This window comes from Durio zibethinus, chromosome 11 (genome assembly GCF_047325235.1).
Source record: "Durio zibethinus cultivar Kanyao isolate XHJ-2024 chromosome 11, ASM4732523v1, whole genome shotgun sequence".
NCBI lineage: Eukaryota > Viridiplantae > Streptophyta > Magnoliopsida > Malvales > Malvaceae > Durio > Durio zibethinus.
In genome coordinates this window covers 12,981,912-13,007,483 of record NC_143172.1, presented here as the reverse complement: position 1 = coordinate 13,007,483, position 25,572 = coordinate 12,981,912, and the positions used below count along the sequence as shown (strand labels likewise).

Sequence of the window (25,572 nt, the reverse complement as noted above, 5' to 3'; positions counted from 1 at the left end):
ACATGAAAACTTAATGAAAACTTAAAGAAGAATCGTAAAATAATGCAAGATATTGGGCTATCACCACAACTATGCTTTTCCTAATTTCTAGACCTAGTTATTTATAGAAAAAATAGTAGAAAGAAACCCTAAGCTACGGACCTAACTTTGATCTTTTAAATAGGTAAACTTCTTGATTTAATTTGAGTAAACTTCTTAAGTAGGAGAATCTTCGTGAAGTGAAACTTGGTTTGATTGAAGTGAATCTCTGCTCACAACTGAACTTGTATAGAATATTGGCTTGTATTAAATAGAGAGCTATTGACTTATCTCTTTTTTGAAACTTTTTTGATGAGTTGAACTTCTTAAATTGAAAAGAATAAGTGTGGCTAACTTCTTTAAGAGAGAAAAAGTTGATTCTCTTTTAAACTTTCTCAAACTATTCTCAAAGTCCTAACTTTAAGCAGCTTGCAACCATTTTTTGGCATGAACCTTGTACTATTTTAAGACTTTTAATAGCTTAAAAGGCTTAAAGTTTTTAGCTACTTAACTCTTCTTGAACCCTTTCTTAATGATTTCAAAAAAGAAAACCTTCATATCTGTATGATTTTGAAATTTGAAACTCTCTATAATTTTAGAGTTTTATTCAAATCAACGCTTTGTTTTTCATTTTTTTATTTTCATTTTTATCTAATATCTTATCCTATCTGAAGCATAATAATACCAACAAAAGAAATAAGCCAAATTTTAATTATACCTAACTCAAATGGCCCATGAAAATCAAATTATTACAGTCCAATAATAATAATTTGAGCAATTGGGTTGTGATCCAAGAAGAACATGGATCATAAATTCAGAAGCTCTGGATTTAAATGGATATCTATGGTTACCCATATTTACATAATTTTTATGAAATAGAAATTATGCAAAGACGTAGTTAACTATTTGTTTTTCATTATTTTTATTTTCATTTTTATATTTATTTTCATGTTTATCCTATATCTAATCCTATTTAAAGCATAATAATACCAACAAAAGAAATAAGCCAAATTTTAATTAGACCTAAGTCAGATGGCCCATGAAAATCAAATTATTATAGTCCAATAATAATAATTTGAGCAATTGGGTTGTGATCTAAGAAAAACTTGGATGAAAAATTCAGAAGCTCTGGATTTAAATGGATATCTACAATTGCCCCTTTTTACATACTTTTTGTGAAATAGAAAATTATGCAAAGACGTAGATATCCATTATGTTTATGTATTACTTATTCAAGAAAAACATCTTTTTAAAATCTCAAAATAGTTTGAAGTGGATTGAACCAAAATCTGAAGACGGAGTGACCTAGATTAAGCTGAAGTCTAAGAATAAACAATCTAAACTAAGCCAAAATTCAAAAAATAAAAGGATTTCAAATGAGCTGAAATAAGAAAATAGAATAACTTAGATTAAATCAAAGTCTAAAAATTAATTAACCAAGATTGAACTGAAGTCTGAAAATAAGATGACTTAGATTAAGCCAAAGTGTGAGAAAAGCAGTCGAGATTGAGCTGAAGTTCGAAAATAAAATGATTTGGCCTAAGTCAAAATCTGAAAATGTAGTGACATAGATTGAACCAAAGTTTAAAAAAAATCCTAGATTGAATCAAATTTTGAAGATAAAAAGACCTATCTAAGCTGAAATATGAAAACAAAATGACTCGGATTGAATTGAAGTTTAAAAATTAAATAACCTAGATTAAATTGAAGCCTATAAATAAAATGACTTAGACTAAGCCAAAGTTTAAAGATAAAAGGACTTGGTTTAAGCCAAAATTTGAAAATCGAATGACCCAGATTGAACTGAGGTCTAGGATTAAACAACCTAGACTAAGACAAAGTTTGAAAATAAATGGATTTGGTCTAAGCCAAAAAGATAAAAATTGCCATTTCATTCTTGGAAATTTCAATCTACTAAGGATCAAAACTTTGAAAAGTCTTTTCACAAAAGCAAACTTCTTGAAATGCATGCCCCATATGCTATGGAATGTTATGCTTTTCTAAATATGATAAAAAGGTTCTCAAGTTTTTTCTGTTCTTATTTCCTCTTCAGTTTTCAATCATTCAACTTTTAAGCATAATTAACCAACGAATCAACCTTGTCTTTTAGTTTCAAAATTGATATCTTGAGTATCAATGTCCCATCAAGTTTCTATTGTTCTCATTTCACTTACCCCTGTCACTCTTCTCTTCCCAAAGTAATACAAGAAACTTTTATATTATTATATGTTCATTCATTATCATTTCAATATAATGACAAATGTAATGCCATCACACATTTCTTCTAACTGTGGTGAGGTGAAAGAAAAAAAAAAGGTTAGCAATAGAATTAAAAAAAATGGGAATGGTATAAAAAAGTAAGCACTGCTATAAAAAAGAATCTTTTTTTGAAGAAACAAATTCATCAACCAAACAATCATAGGAATAGGTTACAAAGATTAGCTTAAATGGTTCATGGGCACCCAATCAAATAATCAGATAATCATGAATCCAAGCATCCTAAAGTTCTTATAAAAATCAATTTAATTGAAGTCCTTGATTCTTCCAAACTCATCAAATCACACTTACCCTTGTGCTATGGGAGTGATGTTGTGCTTTTTTAAGCTATCTTTTCGAGTTTTCAACTTAGATATCCTTCATTGATTCAAACTACCCTTTTCAAGTTTTCAATTTGAGCCCTCATGGTTTTTTCATTTTTGAAGAGAAATACTTTTTTATAGCAACTAAATTTATTGGATTGGACAAATCCTCTCCATCTATTTCTACCAAGATTAAAACTCATCTTGAGAAAACCATTTTGACTATATATAAACCTTCCTAATTAGGCATCAATTTCCATCTATTGTTAAGCTAATTTAGGAAAATCCTTTTCAAAACAAACTCTCTTTCATAAAAACAATGAGAGAGAATTTTCTTACAATGTGCTTATATAATTTTTTTTAGTACAACTGACCATGGTAAAGTGTTGTGGTTTCTTTTCTTCAATGAAATTTAACTACTCATAGCAATTTTGGACCCATTTTGTTTCTTCTAATTTAGTCTTCTTTAAGACCCTTAAAGAAGGAATCTCGACCTTAGGTAAAACAACTTCCATTCTATAAACTAATAAAAGAGGTAACACCAATTGAAGTGTGAACTGAGGTTCTATAGGCATGTAAAGCAAAGGATAACTTTTTATGCTAATCTTTATAAGTGTTGGTCATCTTCTCCAAAATACTCTTAATATTTTTATTTGTAGCCTTTACTACTCCATTCATCTTCAGGCTATAAGGTGCAGAATTGTGATGCTTGACTTTGAACTAATTGCATACCTCTTTTATCATCTTGCTATTTAGATTTTAAGCATTGTGATTGTACTAAAATTTTAGTATTTTCTTATCTCTTTTTAGTGCAATTTCTCTTAAATTTTGGCTTGTTCTTTGAGAAATTTGACAAAAATACTCCTAAATGCATAAATGCTCAATGTATAGGTGAACATATAGAAAATGAGAAATTTTGGTGCTTATGGACTCATTTTGGAGGATTTTTTATGCTAAAAGCTAGAAAAGGCCAAAACTAGTGTGTTTGTGCTCTACTACCACTTATGGGAGTTTTTCTCAACTCTTTATTCTCTGATTTCTTTAGCTCAATTGAGTTTAATGGAACTTTATTTTAAGTCTTGATTCTTTTATTTTTCATTTGGCAATGTCTTTCTTAGCTTATTAATTCATTATTACCTTTGTAGTATTTTTACAATTGCTTGAAAGATAATATGTGCATTAGTATAATTGAAAGCTATTTTTAGACTTGTAATTTTCTAGAATTTTTTTAGGGTTTATAGTGCATAAAATGTCCATTTAATGATTTGTATTTTTGCAACAAAATGAAGGGATAATTGTTTACAACTAACACAAAAATTAGGGAGCAAAGTTCAACCATGGCCATTGGATACATAGAGCATATAGTCAAAAGAGTGTGGTGCTAATTTGAAAATTCAAAGAGGGATGAACTAGAGCTGTTGAGGTGGTCATTTGAAGGCCTCTTATAAGACATAATGTTGACTTATTGGAGCTTGTTAGATCATGGGAAAAAGGCTTGAAGTAAAGGGACAAGAAGAAGGAAACTAAAGAGCATAGGATTTAAATAAATTGAGATAGAAGGATCTAGAATAGTGGCAGTTAGCTGGACTTTTTTTTTGCATTTTTAGAGGCTGAAGCACCTCTCATTTGTTTATAAATAGGGGATAGTGGCTGGCTATAAGAGACTTTTAGCTTTTTTTTACATTGTCTTTTTTTTTTTTGTAATTTACTTTCTTTTTGTCCAAATTATTTCTTCCTTACTTATTTAAAGGGTTGTTTGGAAGAAAATTGCCTTTATTTTCTTGCACAATTTACTTTCTTGCTTTAATTTTCAATGCACTTTATGATTTTCTCAATAAAAGTTCAAGATCTTTAAGCTTTTATGTTCAATTTTGACTGATTTCAAGTGTTATTCAAATCTATTTGGTGATTTATGGTTTTGACCTCTTAGTTATTTTTGGATTTGTTCTTACTCAAATCTTGCTTGTTTGAGTCAATTTTTCTCTTTAGATTCACAACTTATTGATCTTTAAATCTATAGAAAATCACTTTCAAATTTCATCTACATAGTCTATATCTAATTTCAAAATTGTTGCTGAACTCAATGGCAGAGTTGGATCTTGATTGAGTAATAGCAATTCAAGGGACCTATCTCTTATCTGGGCATTTGGTTTACAATGCCTGCATTTTACACTCTTTATTTCATATTTTTACTTGTTAATTGTCATTTTTTTACATTTAATTTATTGCATTTACATGCTCTTTGGCTATTTTTTTTTACAATTGCTCTAATTTTCCTATTTTTGCACTCGATATGAATTATAGTTCATTAAGCTTGGATTTTAATTATTTTGTGAGATTTCTTGTTGATTCATGTTATAAACTTGTAGATCTAGGCTGTTTTAGCTCAGTTTGAGTTCATTCCCTCTAACAAGTTCTAGATCTAAATTTTCTTTTCTTGACTCCGTAGTTTCCAATTCAAACTCAATTTCTATTTCACTCTTTCTTATTAGTTCTTGAATTTCTTTTCAATTCTTGCTTTTCAATTCAGTTTCCCTTATAGTTCTCTCAATGTTTTTTCCAATTTCTAGTTCTTATTCATGCAATTTTATATGATTTAAATATAGGTTTCTAGCTTGAAGTTACAGTTTATAGTTTTGGAACTTAACTTTCTATTTTCATTCTTTAACTTAGATCTTGAAATTTTTTCTCATTTCTTGCACTTTAATCTGGTTTTACTTTAGATCATTACTTGTTTTTTTGTAATTGTAAGCTTCAGTTTTTTTAATTTGTTACAATTTAGATCTAGTTTTACTTGCTAAACTTTCAATTTCTAACCTTGCACCTAAGTTTAGTTATGCTTGTTCTTTCTTAAATTTTTTAATTTTAATCCTTTAATTTCACTTTAATGCTATTTCAATATTCGTGTACAATATGTTCTTATGTAATTCCCAGCGTGTTTGGTTAATTTCTTGAATTATTTTTAGAAGTTTTTTTAGTTAGAAGTAAGAGTTAGTTAAAGTTTGTTAATTCGGTTACACTAGTTTAGCTACTATTTTCATTGAATTTTCTACTTGTCATTTTAAACTTTTAGATTAGATTTACATTTTCATTCATGCTAATGTCATTGCATTCTATTTTAGCTACTGTTATTATATATTATTTTTTCTTTGCTTAGTTTACATATTACAGGCCTCCATCTTACTATAATCATGCTTAATGCTTTGTTTGATTTTATCTTTTTTAGTTAGCCTAATTTCATGCTTACCTATTGATTAAGCCAACTTTAGGTAAAGTGTGGAGATACTAGGTACTTAGTCTAAGAACCTCTTTAGCTAATCCTCACGAGATTGACATCAAGACTTTTTAGTCTCTACTATTACTTGAATGGCTGTGCACTTGCAGAATTGTCTAATCACATTGTTTTAAATAATCTTCTCTAAAGCCCATATCTACATATCACTTCCTTTTAAATGAACTTACATTCCATCGATAAAGTCACATTAGCATACTATGCAGCTTCAACCCATTTCATGAAATAATCAATCATTATGAAAATAAACCAATGTCTATTTGAAGCTTTTGGTGTGATGGCTCTAATGACATCATACCCTACATCGAGAATGATCATGGGGGTGCTATAACATGCAAAGCATTTGTAGGAGCATGTCTTTTATTTGATTAGATCTGGCTTTGTGTTATTTCTTAGCATAATTGATGCAGTCACTTTTCATCATTAACCAATAATACCTTACTTTCATAATTTGTTTTATCAACATATGACCATTTGTGTGCACTCTACAAGTCCCATCATGAACTTCTTCAGGGATCCTTCATGCTTCTATTGCATTTACACATCTCAAAAGAACTATATCTCAATTCCTTTTATACAAGATATACCCATCAAGGAAGAATCCCATAACTAGTCTCCTAATAATCCTCTTATCACTTTATGTTGCATACTCTAGGTACTGCTAACTCCTAATGTATTTCAAGATGTCAAGATACTAGGTTTTTTCAACAATTTATTCTTTAACATTTGAACAATGTGCTAGAGACTTTTTCACATTAAGCTTAATGGATTGAATCTTAATATTTGCCTCTGTCTTGATCATGGCTACCAATATGGAAAGGTCATCGACAATTTGAGTCTTTTCTTTAGGTAGATGTTTGAATAGGACCTATTCAAACTGTTTGACCAAGTTAGTGATATAATTGTGGTACTTAATCAGTTTTGCATGCCTTATTTCCCATTCTCCCCTTTAGCTAATAAATGACTAAGGTTGAATCCTCATAAACTTCTAGCACTTTGATTTTTCTTTCAATTACAACTTGTAAGCCCATAACACAAGTTTCATATTTAGCTACATTATTGGTACAATTGAAATTCAATCTTGATGTAATAGGGACATAATTTTTTTTCAAGGATATCAAGATTGCCCTAATTCCATGTCCTAAAGAATTTACAACTCCATCAAAGTACATCTCCCAAAACTTCTTAGTAGGCCTTTCTTCATCAACTTGGGAAATAGCCATAAATCCTCATATGGGAAATCAAGCTCTATTGGCTCATAATCATTACTAGCTTATTCAGCAAGAAATTTAACTATCGTATTCCCCTTAATTAATTTTTAGTCACATAGATGATATCATATTTAGAAAGTAATACTTGCCATTGAGCAATTCTTTCAGATAAAGAAGATTTCTCAAAAACATATTTGAAAGGATCTAACTTTGCTATGAGCTATGTGGTATGGTACAACATATGCTACTTAAGTCGATAAGTTGTCTAAGCTAATGTAAAACACATCTTTTCCAAGGAAGAATACTTTAACTCATAATCAGTTAATTTATTGCTTAAATAATAAATAGCTCACTCTTTTTTACTTATCTCATCTTGTTGTCCCAACACACATCCTATCGAGTTTTCATTCACTATTAGGTACAAAATCAATGATTTTCCTCGAATGGGTGGCACTAACACAAACATATTTAACAGATATTATTTGACCTTGTTGAAAGTTTTTTGACATTTATCATCCCATTTTCCAGAGCTATGCTTATGAAGAAGTTTGAAGATAGGATCACACTTAAGAGTGAGTTAAAAAATAAATCGAGAGATGTAATTCAATCTCCCTAAGAAACCTTGTACCGTATTTGGTGTGTACAAAGAAGATAGATTTTGGATAACCTATATCTTATCAAGATCTACTTCTATCATGCTTTCATTGACTACAAAACCCAATAGTTTTCCAGATTTACACTTAGATGGATTCAGTTTAAGCTGAAACTTCTTTAACCTTTCAAATGATTTTTTGAGGTTGGCAATATGATCCTCTATTTCATGAACTTTGTAATCATATCATCCACATACACTTCTATTTTCTTATCCATAATGTCATGAAAGAGAGTTATCATAACTCTTTGGTAAGTGACCCCAATCATTTTTGAATCCAAAAGGCATCAAATATGCCCTACATAGTTACAAAAGTGGTTTTCTCCATATCATCTCTAGCCATCTTGATCTAGTTGTATCCCAATAATCTATCCATGAAAGAAAGCATGGAATGTCTAGATATATTATCCACCAAAGTGTCGATATGTGGCAAAGAAAAGTTATCTTTTGGGCTTGAGTTGTTCATATTATGATAATTGACACACATTCAAACTTTTCCATCTTTCTCAGAGACTAAAACTATATTTGCTATCTACTTTGGATACCTAGCCACCTCTAGGAAACCTATATCCAACTATTTTTTCAGTTCTTCTTTGATCTTCAACAACATCTTAAGCTTTATTCGTCTTAGCTTCTGTTGTACTAACCTACACTTTAGGTTCAAAGGCAATTTGTGCTTTACCATCTCAATGCTAAGTCTTGGAATGTCTTGAAAAGACCATGCAAAGACATCCACGTATTTATGAAACAATTCTTTTAATCTTTGCCTATCATCTTGAGGTAGAGACATATCCATTTTAACTTTTTTTTATTATTAACATCTCTTAGATTTAATAACTTTTTAGCTTCCTAATACAGTTCAATTGGTTTCTTCTCTTGTTCTATTAATTTTACTAAATCAAGGGGCAAAATGTCATCATTAGAGTCTTTTTCATTATCAAGTTCATTAATATGGATAGAATTTTCATTAGCAAACCTTAGATTACTATCATGATTATCTTTATATTTATTATTTGAAGACCTAAGAGTAAGTGAAAAGGGAAAAGTATTGGCAAGATGTATGAAAATGAAAATAAAAGAATGGAAAGAAAAAATGGCAATAGATCACATTGATCTTTTATTGAAATGAAAATGAATGGCCTATATATCAAAATAGCCTAGTAATTTTGGGTAAAAACATAGGAATTTTATTCACTACATTACTTTTAGAAAGATTCAAGGATAATAATAGATCTATAATCTTCCACTTTTTCAACTATGAACCTAACAAGGTTGAATACACGAGCACTTCTCTATCCAAACTATTAACTGTTTCCTTTTTTATCGCTTAGATAGTAAGCTCAGAAAAAGTCTCCTCTAGCTCAACATTCTGATTATCAACTTTGAACGAATCAAGATAAATATATCCCTCTTATTGGAAGGTGTCATAGAGATAGAGGATAATCATTATTTTTGATTTTGGTTCGTATCCCCTAAAGTTAGCCATCATTTTTCTTTTCTTGTCCTCTAACATCTTCTTCCTATCCATCTTAGTGGTTTTTTATAGTAGGCCAAACTTCTCTTCATTTTTTATTATTACTAGTGGTTTTTAGATTCCTTGCTACTCTTTTCCTAGCCCCATCTCGGGATGCTAACCCTTCCCAACTGTTTGTTTAGCAACTATTTTAGTAGCTATTGACAAACATGGTGCATACAATCTATATCTTTTGCCAACATAAGTGGCATTAACCAACTCAACAGATCTGTAAGAATAATATAGGGCTTCATCTACAACTTCCATATATAGGGTGTTCATTGGTTAAGTTACAAGTAGATCTTCCTCCCCTAATGCATATACCAACTTCCCATCAATAATGAACTTTATCTTTTGATGCAATAAAGATGAGACAGTGCCCATCATATGGATCCACAGCCTGCTCAACAAACAACTATACAATGGTGAGATGTCTATCACTTGAAGCTTAACTTTGAAATCACATGGCCTAATTCATAATTGTATTTCAATGTCACTTATTACCTTACGTCTAGCTCCATCGAAGGCTCTCACAATCATATGGCTAGTTCTTATGTAAGACATCTCAACAAGTAACCTAACTAAAGTGAACATAGGCGTAACATTAATTACAAAGCCATTATCAATAAGAACCTTGGCTATTATATGACTTTTACATCTAATAGTAACATACAAACCCCTAATGCTTCCTCTTCCTTCTAGAGAGATCTCATCATCATTAAAAGTGATGTAGTTTGTAGCCACCAATTTTTTTACAGGATTACTTACATATTCCATAAATACATTATGAGATATGCATGCCTAATTTAATATTTTCAACAAAGTCTCATGGTGAGGCTCTGAATTCAACAATAATGATGGAATCGAGATCTTAACTAGCATATTATCTAATTGTTCCACCATACTATACTTGCTATGTTTAATTAGCTTTAAGAATTCACAGGCTTCTTTTTCAAAAATTGATTTTTGGTATTTTTGGCTTGGAACTATCACATAATCTTTCTTGTTTCCCTTTTTCTCTCCAACTTTTTCTTTTTCCTTCTTAACTTGCTTTAACATTTTTGGAGAATAATACTTTCTGCTTTGAGTCATGTCACCCACACCAACTATGTTTGTAATAAAAAATCGATCTAAGTCTCATCACCTTTGGTCCTAGCATTACAAAATCACAGTCGTATTTCTACAATACTACCTTATCACTTAGGTACAAAAAAAGACCAAGGACTTTGAAAGTTATAACTTCTTACTAGTGGGTTGGCTCTCCACTGGATTTGGCTTTTTTTCATAGTATATTGTTACTAGTTTTGAAACAAATCTTAAAGTTGTGTTTGTAATGGATACTTTCATATTTTTTAAGCTTGTTTTATCTTCATAGAATTTAATTTGGAATAAATCCATTAGCTTTTGCAATGCTTGGTGAAACTAGTCACAAACTTTGATTGAATGCCCCACTAGTCACAAACGTTGTGGTATTTATGTTTTTGAGCTAGATTATATTCTTTATGATAAATAGGTAGATCTACTAGGTATAGCATCTCTGCCTCGAATAAAACAGCAAACACCATAACTAAGGGAGTTTTGATCTCATTTACTTTCTTTTAATCCAACTAGTTTTATCATCATGTATAACATTGATTGTTGCCCTAGTGTGGTATGGCAAAGGGTTACCACAAACATTAGATGCCTTTTTTTTCTTTAAAGCTTACCAATCTAGCTTTAATTAGCCTTTTACTTTTTGTTTAAAAAATGTACACTTCTCAATAGAATGGCTTGCAATTCCATTATGATAATCACAATGGGCCCTACGGTCATACCATTTAGAAAAAGATGGTTTCAAAGGTTCCATATAGATAGAAGTAAGCAAATGTTTCTCTACAAGCTGTAAGAATAAATCTATATAACGTATGGGGATTGGATCGAATGTTACCTTCTTTTGATTGTTTCATAATCTTATTGAATTGTTTGATTGATTGTTTGGCTTAAAAATAAATCTTGCTTAGAATATAGTGGATTTGTACATATGAGTGAGTGTTTAGAGGCAGAAAGTTGGTTAGTAGGTCGACTAGTATGGTAGTTGGTATGGGTAATAGGTAAATGCTACTTGGGTTTGGTACATGGGTTGGTGATAGAAATGAGAATAACCTTTAAATTGTTGTCCTTTATAGCTCACAACATGAGCTTCACTTTCTTTCTTCTTAGGCAAACCATTTTTTTTTATACTGGTTGTTTCTCTTTCATCTAGTTTGCTATTCTTAATGGCATTTTCAATCATTTTGCCTAAGATAACCATATCAGTAAAGTTCTTTGTCAAATTTTCTATTATTTTTTCATAGTAAGGCACCTTTAAAATACTAACAAAGAGTACTATGACCTCTTTCTTAGTGAAGGGTGGTTAGACTTGGATGGCAATATCTCTCCATATTTGGGTGAATTGTTTGAAACTTTTTATGGTTTTTTTTTCATACTTTGCAAGGAGAAGGGGTCAGAAGATAAATTGATGATATGTTTTTATTGGGCAATGAACACCCTTGCCAATTCATTTCAAGAATAGATATGGGTTCGATCTAATTGAATGTACCAACCAGTCGTGAAGCCTATCTCGAAACACATGTATCAATAATTTCTCATTATAAGCATTAGCGAATATTTTACGGTAATAGATGGTAACATGAGTTACCAGACATTTAGTCCCATCATATTTTTTAAATTTAAAGACTTTAAATTTTAGGAGGATGACCACATTTAGGACTAAGGATAGGCTAACCACATCCATGGAGCCGGAATAATCTATTCCTTCAATAGCTTGAACTATTTTCTCTAAAAGATTCATCTTTTACTATTAGCTTAATTTCTTCATCACCTTAAAAGAGTTCATATTCAATCTTTCCTTCTCATTAAGCTCATTAAAGTTAGGAAATTTGATTAGGTCAAACACTTTCACCCTAAAAGTGGGGTTAGTGTAGCTACAAAATGGTACTTGAGGATATGTATAAGCATAAGCCCCAAAAAAGGGCATCAGTGGTGCATGTGCATCTTGAGAAGATTTACCTTGATTTAGGCCAAATCCGAGAGGATGCAAAGTATCGATAATGTCTTGTCACTTATTTGAATTGGGGGTTTCCTTTACCATCTTACCTTTGTCTAACTTTTTCAACATCTCCATCATTTTCACTAGCTGCCCTTTTATCTATTCCTAAGCTTTCTCGATTTTTTTAATATGACTATTCTGCTTTTGTTCCATTTGCCTTATTCGTGATTGAGTATTATATGAGTGATGGGTACGTTAGACTAAAATCCTTGATGATTGAGCTATCCTTGAACCTTTAGTAACATACTTTAACATTAGTAAACTTATATGATTATGTTATGAAGAGAAAAAAAATCAAAATAAATGAAAACCTAAGATAAGATTTTTATTTTTTTCTAAGTGCAATGAATGAAAATGCATGAATGTAAAAAATATTTGCCTTATGACAATGTTCAACAAAAGAGATTTCATTTATTCTAAAACTCTATTTACATAAAGTTTATTATCCTAGAATTATATCCATAAAAATGCCTAATCTGCTCATATTGATCATTTGCTTCCTCAATGCTTCCTCGTTAAATTCACCACTTATTTCAATGCATCTACCTCTTTGACCATTTCTCTTACATTGCATACCCTTTTGTAGATTTCCATTACCAAGTGCTCAATATATCTTTGTCTTTTCAGATTTTCTCTTTTTACCATACCATACTTGGTATGACAATTCCTTATGCTCTCTGACCATTATAGCAATATAGTCTTCTTGTTCATTCAATGTTTGCCTCAACTTATAAATATAATCATTCAGCATGTTATTTTCTATTTGATTTGGGTGTTTTCTTTATCTAACTTAACATATTCCTCCTTCAGTCGCCCATTCTCACTAGTTAACTCAATACTCATTGGCTTTTACCTTTATACATAACCTGTTATGTTCTTAATACAATGCTGTTAGGTCTTTAACAATTGTGTCACGCTCTTTAATGATCTTACAAATTTTAACTTCTTATTTTTTAGTGTTTTCTTCTTATTGATCTTTCTCTTCTTGAAGTTTCTAGATTTCTTTCTTTAGCTTATCTCTTTCAGCTTTAAACTCCATTTTTGCAAACTTTAGTTCTGACATATTTCTTCAAGCTTTTCACCCATTGGTTGTGAAAAATCTTCAGAGGTGAATACAACTTTTTTTCCTCGCTTTGCTTTCCAAACCAAGTATCCATGGGTAACTTTATCAATGAAAGGTCTAAGACTCACCATTTAAGGATTTTCCATACTTTAATCACATCATTCACATTTAAAAATGCTTTTGGTTCACTGTACAAAAAATCTAACTTGTGAAGTTTATGCGTTAAAGGAATGAATTGCTTTGCCCTAAACTATCTTCTTACTAGGAATGGTGCATAACTCATTGCATTCTTTAGGCCCAAGAGTGGAACCACAGTCTCCTCTCCATACTGATATGAAATAGGTTTCTATTCTTTTATAGGACTAACCATTTTACCTAGGTGCTTGTCAACCCTTGTAGGAAATCCACCCACTATTTCTTAAACTTCTATTCTGGATATTTCCTTCCATAAAATTCTTTAATTAGAGCTTGATTATGGAAGTAAAGCTTTGATAATGCAGTTAGAATCGAAATGACTTTTCATCCATAGATACAATAGTGGTGCACACCCTATGAAGTGCCTTTCATTCTAACGACAATAACTTAATGATCTAATAGTTTCTGCCAAAATTGCCTGTAAAGGATTTAGTCATTTTTCGTAATTTCAAAGAAGTCAACCACTGCTATCTCAATGTAACCAAAAACCTTTAAAAAAATCACCATTCTATATATGGCTAAGGCAAACACATCTAATCCTTACTCATTATTAAGGTGCTGCACAAGAAAATCATGAAAGAACTTTGAAGGCAAGCAAAACTGCTCTTGCTTTCTCTTTGTCAGTGAATCTACAATCTTCTTGTCAATGCCCATGAGACTTGCCAACTTCTTATGGAATCCTAACTTGTGTTTCTTGACATGAATTTTATCAAGAGCCTTGAGGTCCAGACCCAACAAAGTTGAATATTCTTTAATACTTAGAGCCATATTTACTCTGTTGAAGTTGAAACATTTGTATAAAGGATCCTAAACTTAAATTACTACTTTGATTAATTGATGCTTGACTTTTACTTGAATAAAATGTGCTATATGTCCATGTCTCTAGCAAAATTCTTCTTGTCTCAATGGGTTTATCTTCTTCCACGCATTAACCAAGTTTTTCAGATTATCCTATTTGAGGCAGAGAGATATGTCTTTAAGCAAGGTAGAAACATTACCAACTGGTAGACAATCTCTATCATTTTGCAAAACCTTTTCTAGCTAAACTTTTACTTCATTTGGAGACTCACAAAGAGCCTGTACAGATTAGGAGAAAACTAGTTGTTCTATGAATTTCATGAAAAACTCTTTGTTTAAAACTAATTTTTAAGGTAAATATTCCTTATGCAACTCTATGATATGAGTATGAATCATGCAAAATAAAACAACAAAAGGAAAAATTAGTTAGTGCACTGAATAAGAAAAAGACAAGAAATAAATTAAACCATAATATATAATAAAAGAAATAAGCCTTTAATTTTTGGTTAATTCTAAAGAGAAGTTATGACTCTACACATAGGTTAGGTTTTTTTAAGGTTCACTAAATGTGGTTTAAGGTTGATAATATAAAAGTGCCAAATTGTTCCTTACATCCTAGTTCATCACATACTAGTAAAGTATCCCAATCTTTACCCATTATAGGTTACAAATGGAAAATGGTTCAATTTGAGTGAGAATATTTTACTAGCCACTGTAAAGGCATTAAAACCTTACAAAAGTATAGGTATTTTACTCCGTCCTAAAGGGATGGAGTTAGGCTATAGAACTCGTGTTATACATATGCACATGAATGACATAATAAATATTTTTTAAAAACAAATAAAAAAAATCTTCTTATGAAAAAACCAAATTTATTAGGTTTTGGATAATACAAATTTATTTGTTAGCCTGCCTCTTAGTTTATCCCAAGTGGAGTCACCAAATTGTCATAATATAGAAGTCTGTGAACTTGATCGCTAGACATGAAGTCACCACCAATTTTTTGTTTTTGTTTAAATGTGATTGCCACTTAACCAAATCTGTTCCACTTTAAAAAGAAGTCACAAACTTGACTTAGGTATCTTTAAAAGGTAGATTCTAGTCTACAAAATCACACCGGGTCTAGAAATATAATTATGTATGAGAAAAGTCATAGCATCCTCATAACGCCCATCAAAGGATGGTATCAATTGTTTTCGTGCTATTCATTAAGCCATAAAAATTTACACATATTGGAAAATATTCTTAACCTACTTCAATATTTTAGCAAAAAATTAAGAGAATTTCCTCACTTCAAAAGTGTATAAGAAAACAATTATTTCTCTTGGAGAGACTCAATCATCGAATTATTTAACACTTATTTTATTCTTAAGAAATTTCATAAAAATTTAATTTTAAAGAAAATTTGATATTTTAACCTTTTTCCCAAAAACTTAAAATCATTTTAAAAGGAAAATTAATATTTCAACTCTTCCTTAAATACTTTGAAAGTGTTTTCTTTTAAGGAAAATTTGATATTTTAATTTTTTTCTCAACTTTTTGAAATTGTTTTTTTAAGGAAAAATTAATATTTCAACTCTTTCCTCTAATTTTTTGAAATTATTTTAATTTTAAGGAAAAAATTGATCTTTCAACTTTTTTTCAAAATTTGAAATTATTTTTGCTTAATGAAAATTTGATACTTTAACTTTTTTCTCAAATTTTTTTAAATTATTTTTGTGTAAGGAAAATTTAATATTTCAACTTTTTTCTCAAATTTTTTGAAACTATTTTGTTTAGGAAATATTAATACTTTAACGTTTTTCTCAAATTTTAAAATTATTTTTATTTAAGGAAAAATTAGTATTCCAACTTTTTTTTCTCAAAATTTTGAAATTATTTTCTTTTGAGCAAAATTTAATATTTCTACTTTTCATTCAAATTTTCTTGAAATTATTTTTACCTTAAGAAAAAATTAATACTTTATTTTTTTCTTAAAATTTGAAATTATTTTTATTTAAGAAAAATTTGTTATTCCATCTTTTTTCTCAAAATTTTGAAATTATTCTTTTGAAGAAAATTTATATTTCAATTTTTCCTCAAATTTTCTTGGAATTACTTTTATTTTAAGGAAATTTTAATATTTTATTTTTTTCTCAAATTTTAAAATTATTTTTATTCAAAGAAAATTGATATTTCAACTTTTTTCTCAAATTTTTTAAATTATTCTTTTAAAAAAAGTAATGCTTTTAACTTTTTCTTCTTTTTGAAATTATTCTTATTTTAAGAAGAAATTAATATTTTAACTTTTTCTTTAAATTTATTTTGAAAATTAAAAAAAAAACTTATTAAATAAATAAATAAATCACACTTAAAAATATTAATTTAATAAACAAGCAAAAAATAAAAATAAAAAATGCCTTGGCTTGGCTCGAGAATCGGTTCAGTTGCACACTTAGGAATGACTTGGTGGCTCAGTAGCTCGGCTTGCAACTTATCAATGGACGTGGGTCTCGAGTCGAATGCAGATCCAGTGGTCTTAAACGTTCCAAAACGACACTGTTTTCCTCCCTGTATGAAACCCAAATTTCTTTTTTTTTCTTTGATTATTTTTTTTTTCCTTTCTCTCTTTAGAACCTTCTTTTCTCTCTCTTCTTTTCATAGATTCTGGTTGCTGAAATCTTCAAAGTCACCGAAAAGTTGTATGATTTCTGGGATTATCACTAAAAACTGGGAAATGGCTGCTGCAAGTATGTCGGATTCTAAAATTTGTCACCAATTTCTGAGAATTTTTGTCGAAAAATGCTGAAAAACTTGAATTTTATTGAAAAATTCAACTGAAAACTGGATTTTCAAGAAGAATTGCAAAATAAATTTTGAAAAAAATTCTCTTCAACAAAATTCGATCTCCTAAAATGATTGCCCACAATATTTTCCCAAGATTGAATCGAAAAACAAATTTCAAACCCTCCAAAGATACCTGTGGAAGAACCCCTTAACCAGAAATGGAAACTTCTGTATACTGCTAACAAAAATTTTGCTATTATTCAATTCCTTTTTCTTTTTGCCCCATTCTACGTGATTGTCGGAGTTTTTATAGGGATCAATGCAATAGGGATTAGGCTTAAAATCAACCAGAGATTCAAAAATTAAATCTTTTCAAGAAACTCTATCCTAATCATCTGTTTTGACATGGTTTCAAAAAAGAAAATCTTCTCTTATTTGTATGATTTCGAAATTTAAAACTCCCTATGATTTTAGAGTTTCATCCAAATCAACTCGATGCTTGTTTTTTATTTTTATTTTTATCCTGTATCTAATCATATCTAAAGCACAATAATACCAACAAAAGAAATGAGCCAAATTTCAATTAGACCTAAATCTAACGGCGAATGAAAATCAAATTATTAAAGTCCAATAATAATTCATTGAACAATTGGGCTGTGATCCAATAAGAACATGAATCAAAATTTCAGAAGTTCTGAATTTAAATGGGTGTCTGCACTTGATCTCGGTTTAGTACTCTGGAAGGCAGAATTTCATCTTTTTATTCTTCGTGGATGCCACTTCTTGTAGAAATAGCATTTTATGCAGCCCTCTTAAATCCCATGCAAACTCCTTTAAACAGTTCATACAAATCCTATTTCAAATAGGAATAGGTTTCAATTTTAAAATCTCCTATTTAACTTGGAATTTTCACTTAAAATAGGAACACCTCAATTCTGGCTTAATGCCTTCCAACCATATTTAAATTACAGTTATATGTCATCATGCCAACTCAGCATTCAAGTCATCTCTCATAACCAATAAAATTAGACAAAACTCAACACAAAAATTTTACTTATCTCATATTTAAAAAATAAAAAATAGTCCGACAAAGAAACGCGGGGGTAACTCTAGTTGTATACGCGGTTTACTGCTAGCCACCCGCTTTCCCATCATCCTATTACCACTGCTGACTCTCTCTTCTTGAGTTTCAGTTCTTTTAAAGCTTTAGACTTTTATTATTTTTCTCTTCTGCATGGACATCCAAATGTCAGTCTTTGACGCAAAACTTGAGCCCACATTTCGGCTTTTCGATTCCAGCAACCGCCAACATCAGCTAATGCTTCTTTCATACCCCAAATCTCACTCATTAATTTGCATTATGTATGCTCTTTTGCTTTAATTGGAACCAAAATTTAATTCTATTTCCAGTAGCAGGTACTTTGTTGGCATCCAACCTCGTGCTTTGCCTAGCTGTTATAGGTGGCTGGAAGGAGGATTGCTCCCTCTCATCTGAATTTTTATGTCCTGAACAAGCTTGAGGGTTTAATGATATGTCAACTCATTCGTTTTGAATCGTCTACATTCTACCACTGACTCTGAGCATCTCTTGAAGTTTTGATTTTTTTTTTAAACAAAAAAAAAATGTTCTACACAGGAGACAATTTTTTAGCTCTCCTAAGGTTTATCTGATTCAATAATACTTTGATTAAGAGAGCTTTGCTGTGGAAGCTTAAAATGATATCAAAGCCTAGGCTGTTCCTTTCCCCATTTCTGCTTGTGTTTGTAGCAATTTTTATACATTTAATTGGTTTTTGAAGACATAATGTTACCCCTAACCATTAGAACTTGTCCACAAAAGAAACTTTTATGGCAACATTAACTCTGCTAGCTAGGAGTATTAAAAATTGTTTATCAGTTGATAGAAATTTGTTGAAATTTCCTTGCAATTGTCATTCCTTAGTGTATAGGTAATAGATTTTTTCTTCCACTGAGTTTACAATGCATGTACCAGGTTTATCCTTCATTATTTCTTTCTTTCTTTCTTTTTTTTTTTTTCTTACATCTGTAAAGATATTCACGTATTCTTATGGCTTGATTTCTTTTTTTGCCAATACTATTCTGGCTTAATGAACACTCAGTTTTACCTAGTTCATAATTTTTACATTTTCCATTTTTCCAGTGAAACATTAGTTATAACCATAGGAAGCATTTTAGTAGTGATCATTTTGTGAGGAACATAAGAAATTCCCGTTATTTTCTGGAATCCTTTTCAATGTCAATCGAAGGGCCTACCATGTAACGTAATTTTCTTTGCTAGGTACAAATAAAGAACACCTTGTAATGCTTTAATTGATTGTGGTTTTCTCTGGTCAAATTTCTTAGGTACTGCTGTATCTTAGATCTTGTATAAAAAGGGAACCTCTCTATTTCGGCAAAATGGATTGAACAACACAAGATCAAAGAAACTAATCTCCATTGCTCCCAGTTGTATCCGTTCCTCAAATTCCAATAATAGTAGAGATCAAACCAAGACATGTACTTTTCACTGTTGACAAATGAGCTTAATGGATATCTTTTTCTGTATCATGAATGTAAAGTTTGCTTCTAGCTTCGTTTACAAGCAAAGAGAAAGGCTTTATAATATGTATTGAGAGTAGGAATATATATCTTGTCTTCTGATTTGGATCTACAAATGTTGGACAATGCGTTGGTAGCTTAAGAGACACTGTATTGGATCTGGTCAGTTGAAGCAATTGGCCCTTAAAAGTTTAAAAGAGTGAAGAAGCTTTTTCAACAATGTGTCAATCAGGCTAGTAGTAACAAATCAGAAACACCTGATGACCCAACTTAAGGAAAACGATTGCTCACTTTCTCCTTCTTCAAATATATATGCTTATAGACTCTAGTGTGTGGTTCCTTATGTACGCGCTCAACTCTCATTATGGGTTGATCTTGTTGACTTGGATGCTGAAGTCATATCTTACTTGTTCTTGGGCAGACACCTTTCGGATACACAAGGAAGGATGTTTTATTGATTGGTCTGGGATTCACTCTTGCTGGAGTTGGCTTGAAACGTGGATTCGAGGTATCTGAGTTCCCTGGTTTTATTTATTCTTATTTTTTGCTCTTAACTTTGACCACTTTGCTTCTACATGCATGCTAAAGTCTTTATTATTGGAATAACATAATCCAATACCTTGTGACAGAAACGAGCTGCTATATTGATTAATTCATTAATAGACATCCTTGCTCGTGTGTTTTACAAAGAAATTAGACATATGCTATTTCCTCTTTATCTTCTTATGATTTTGTAAAATGTATACAATGATTTATGAGTACCATGCATCAAGATGATTTATTGAGCATTTTCTTTCTGTAAGAATCCCCATGACAATGGGTCATGCAGTTTGCCGGCGTTGATCCTCTACGAACAGGAAATGTAGTTCAGTTGGTAATGGTTTTGGGGCTCACAGTTGGATGGCTTTCAACATACATCTTCAGAGTCTCAAACAAGGAAATGACATATGCTCAACAATTATGTAACTATGAAGCCAAAGTCATGGAGGTTACATTTCTACACTTTTCTCTTCCAATATTTCGGACTATCTTCCAAATTGGTGTTCTACTGGTTGCCACATTGCTTCACTCTTAATCTGCAACAAAGATGTTTTATTTCTTTCTCGATTTTGGGTTTAAATGGAATATCAGATCTTTAACCAAATCTTCAAAAATGGCATAGACTGTATTATTGTTGTCACTGAAAATAAAAGGGGTGGGCAATGCAAGAAAAATTGGGTTGTTGGATGATGATTGAGGGACATTTGAATCGGAACAAACGACCTGCAAGAGCTTATATTTAATTGCAAAAGGTGAAGCTCGATATCATCTTTATCTATCAATTCTTGTGTTAAACTATTAATAAAACCAATTAGTGAGAAGCAAAGAGAAATGATCAAGTCTCCAAGTATAGAGGAGAAACAAAATCATCATATTCTCTAATGATTAAATCAAAATCAAAATAAAAAATATATATGTAAATAGAAAACTCCTATATTACATAATTTTATAAATAGTTTAAACAAGTTTATTATTATTATTATTATTATTGACAATCTACTTATTGAATTTCCAATCCTTATGACAAGAATCCTTACTTAAATTTTGCCATTTGATAAGTTGTCTTGTTTTCTTGACCAATCCTTCTTAATATGACTTCAAAAAAAAAAAAAATTGATTGCATTAAAATTTTAGTATTTTTATGCTCATTTTTAGTATAATTTTACTTATATTTTGGCTTATTTCTTGAGCATTGTGACAAAATACTCCTAAATACATATTTTTCTTATGTGTAGGTACAAATAAAGAAAATAAGGAATTTTGAAAATTTTGAATAAATTTTGGAGGATAGTTTGAACAAATTATGAAAATAGCCAAAATTAGTGTCATTGAGTTACATTGAACATTGAGGAATTTTTTTTTTTAATTTTTTCTTCTATAATTTTTTGAACTTATTTCTAGAATTTTTCTAGTGAATTTAATGATAAATTTGTTCATTAAATAACTTGAATTTTTTAGCAGCAAAAATGAAAAAAGTTGAAGCAAGAATTGGTGCTTAAGGAAGCAAGCTAGTGGCATACATGGTTTATGCAACCATAAGAAGTTGCCCCCAACCTTTGGTCATTTGAAGAAGTTCCAAGGGGATACATGAGCTGGCATTTTGGAGAGCTTCTATTGGCCATAATTAGGACTTTTTAATATGGCAAAAATGCATGAAGAAAAGCTTGCAAATGAAGGAAGAGTTTTAGAGCCAAACAGACATGCACCAAGTGATGAAGAAAGGAAGAAGGCTCTAGAAGACTAACCAAATGTAGATATTTTTGGGAGATATTTTAAAGCTTGAGGCACATCCCTCTTGACTATAAATAGGGGGAAAGAGCCAGCCATTGAAGACTTCAGCTTAGGATTTTAATTTTTTTTGTTCAGTTTCTACATTCTCTTTTATTGTATTTTATTTTTCTAGTAACCAAATAGCCATTGATTTTTATGTTTTTCTATTGATTTTAATTGCAATTTTACCTTTGCTAAAGTATTTTTCAATGTTCTTTATGATTTTTGCAATGAAATTCATAAATTTAATTGATTTCTAACTCAAATCTTCAAGTTTTCTTGTTGATCTCAATTTTGTTTCTATATTTTCGCACTTGACTTAGTTGCAGTGTTCTCTTTAAAACTTAATCATTTTGTACTTGTTCTTGCTCCAATTATTTTGTCATAGTTTTGTAGTTCATTAGGCTACAACATAGTAAAATTTCAATTTCAAATTCATTCGTAATTGTTCTAATAAATTCTTGAAATTTGCGACTAGAATCAAGTGGTAGTGAATTCTAGACGTGATCTACAACTTTGGCCTAGATTCATCTCTCCTCTTGGCAATTTATTTGATTCTTTCAACCTTTGATCTCTTAGATTTACTTGTTAACTTACTTATTTTTATTTTGTTGCAATTTATTTCTGTTAGCTTTATAAGTGAGATGGTGATCCAAGAGGGGGTGTGAATTGGATTTCTCCAAATTCTTCCCAAACAAAATGATTTCAATATAATTGAATGGAAATTAAAACAATAAGCACTTTTGATGAAAATATAATGCAAACAATAACAATTAATGAACCTAAAATCAAATATAAACAATAATAAATTGTAAGGAGGTAGGGATAGAGAAATCAAATACGATGATTTATAGAGGTTCGGTCCTTCTCCACAAGGCACCTACATCTTTACTCTTGGTTGTCCACACTAAGGCTTCAATCCACTTATTAAAGAAAAATTCTTAGAGGATACAAACCTATCTTGTACTAAATCTCTATCTTTTTCTTAAGGCTTAGATAGCAACCTCTACCCTTACAATATCAAGAGGATACCACACCTCTCATTCTCTTTCACCCTTACATATCAAAGGTAATTTTGCAAATAATAAAACAATCTCTCTAAGGCTAAGTGTTTGCTAAGTTGAAGTACAAGAAAATGATGAATAAATAACAAATATAATTTGGATACAATAAATACAAAGATATGGACTTTGGAGCTTTAAAAACTCTTGATTCTTTGAGAGAATGAAAATATGACTTGTTAGCTCTTACTCTCTTAATTCATCAACCTTCTTGGTGGGTTGGAGTGCCCAATTTATAGAGAAATTGAAGAAGTAGCCATTGGGGAAGCTTGGGAAGAAGAAATGCCTGTTGGAAGCATGAAAAACTAGCCGTTGGAGTGATTTTGCCCAAACCCGATCGATCCCTTACTTGAGGGGATCGATTGGTTCATGTTTGAGGAAGGCCATTTATGCTTGAAAAATAATGACCCGATCGATCCTTTTATGTAAGGGATCGATTGGTTAAGGGGGTGATCAATCCCCTACATAAGGTGATTGATCCTTTCTAGCTTTTTCAACAAAAAGTTGCTTTCTTGGTAAAAAATCAATCGATCCCTTCTAGAGGGGACTGATCCTGTCCATGCTAGGTGGTAGTCTCCTATTTTACACTCTACTCATTAATTTGATCATATCTTGAGTTATACAAATCCAAATCACAAACCATTCAAGGATTTAAAAACTAGACTTAAAGGGCTTTCTATCCATATAAAATTCATCACCTAATTCATTGTGTACGAATTATAGTGGATTTTCAAATTTACCCTTTGTGTAGTTTTTAGATAATTGTAGAGTGTCTAGTAAAAGTTCAAAATCTTTTCTTACAAAATTTGAATTTTTATTTTGTTTGATCCATTAGAAAGTAGACTCAAAGAGCTTTCCAACCATATAAAATTCAAATATTAAAACTTTGTGAATTAATATAGAAAAATAAAATAAGTTTAATATTGGAAAACTTTATTTTTGTAAAATAACTTTCTTAAGTTAATCTATTTCTCAAAACCAATATTGTCAAAATTATATTAAGTCCAAAATGAATAAGTTCACTTTAAAAATAACAATTGGACTTTCATTTAAGCTCAAATAAATAATCTTTAAAAATAGATTTACTTTGAGACATATGAAAACAAAGAAAGGTTTGTCTAAGCTTTAAATCATATTATTTATTTAGTACCAAAATATAAAACTTAAGAACATGTACTAAATAAATCTTTTTCAAAATCTTGATCAAGCTTATTTAGCTTAATGTTTTGTCATTTCAAAATAAGGATCAATTCAAGGCTAACAATCTCCCCTTTTTTTATATGACAAAACTTAAAGATAAATTTGCTTAATGAAAAACTTTCTTTGAAACATTTAAGATTTTGAAAGACATTTTGGAAAACTCCCCCTTAAACAATGCATGGCAAAACTCCCCTTTAATTTATGTATCCTAATCCAATACAACGCACCAAACATATGTTAGAGCATATATATCAAATAAGCACAATCAAACATATGATATTTCTCTCCCTTTTTGTCATAGCAAAAAGGCGTGAGCATATTAATAAGCAAATAAATATAAAGAGACATCGTTAACAAATATATTCATGAAACATTTCTTCTCTCTTTTGTTTATGCTCTTTATACCAAATGTTTAAACTCCTATATCAATTGCAATAAGTATAAAGAAGAAATATCTCTAAACTCTCCCTCTTTTTGTCATTTCAAAAGAAAGAGAGATCAATTCAAGATATGGAACAAAATGCTTGATAGCAATAATATCAAGAGTATTTTGAATGCATGTAATCAGATATAATATGCACAATGAAGTTTGCATACATATATTCAAGCACAAAAGTATAAGTGCATCCAATTGAAATGTCATAGCATAAAATCATTCATTCAACCTAAACATATGAAATTTATGAGCAAAAGGATAATAAATGATATGCAACCTACTCATAAATTATGTTATCGTAAGATATGCTTAGAACCTAGAACATCAATAACAATTAAGCATAAATTCAAGCATATACATACAAACTCATACCAATTATTATGGATACCAATTGTTAAAGATATGTTATCATAGAGCATACCAATTGTTATCACAAAACAAATCAAGCAAAATTGTATTCTAGAATTTCTCCTCCTTTTCAAAATAAAGATTAATCAATTTAAGGAACACACAATTTTGCATGAAAGGTACAAGCTATATCAAGTATAGGCACATACATAAACAAGTGTCCATGAAAGTTAAAAAATTCTTTAACAATTTGATACCAATTGTTACCAATTGTTAGCAATTTTATCAACAACTTTCATAAAGCACACATGCCTCAAACATATGAAAGATTCATTCAATACATGCATAAATGATAATAGTAATCTTTCATAAGCTATCATATCCAAACAAGAACCAAAAGCTCATATGTATATAATAAATCATAAGTACTAATGAACAATGAGGTTCAATTATCATCATGTGATAACAAAGATTATATAAGCA

General features: G+C 30.3%; 1 long non-coding RNA gene across 2 annotated transcripts; it reads left to right on the top strand.

The window, feature by feature from the left end:
• The first annotated feature begins 18,393 nt into the window (after positions 1-18,393).
• Positions 18,394-22,261, top strand: LOC149516132 (uncharacterized). 2 transcript variants are annotated; one of them, XR_016346689.1, is made up of 3 exons: positions 18,394-20,242; positions 20,538-20,722; positions 21,733-22,261. It is a non-coding gene; the product is annotated as an uncharacterized LOC149516132 (long non-coding RNA). The 2 variants fall into 2 exon arrangements; XR_016346688.1 differs by having other exon boundaries at positions 18,398-20,242; positions 21,736-22,258.
• Positions 22,262-25,572: the final 3,311 nt, after the last annotated feature.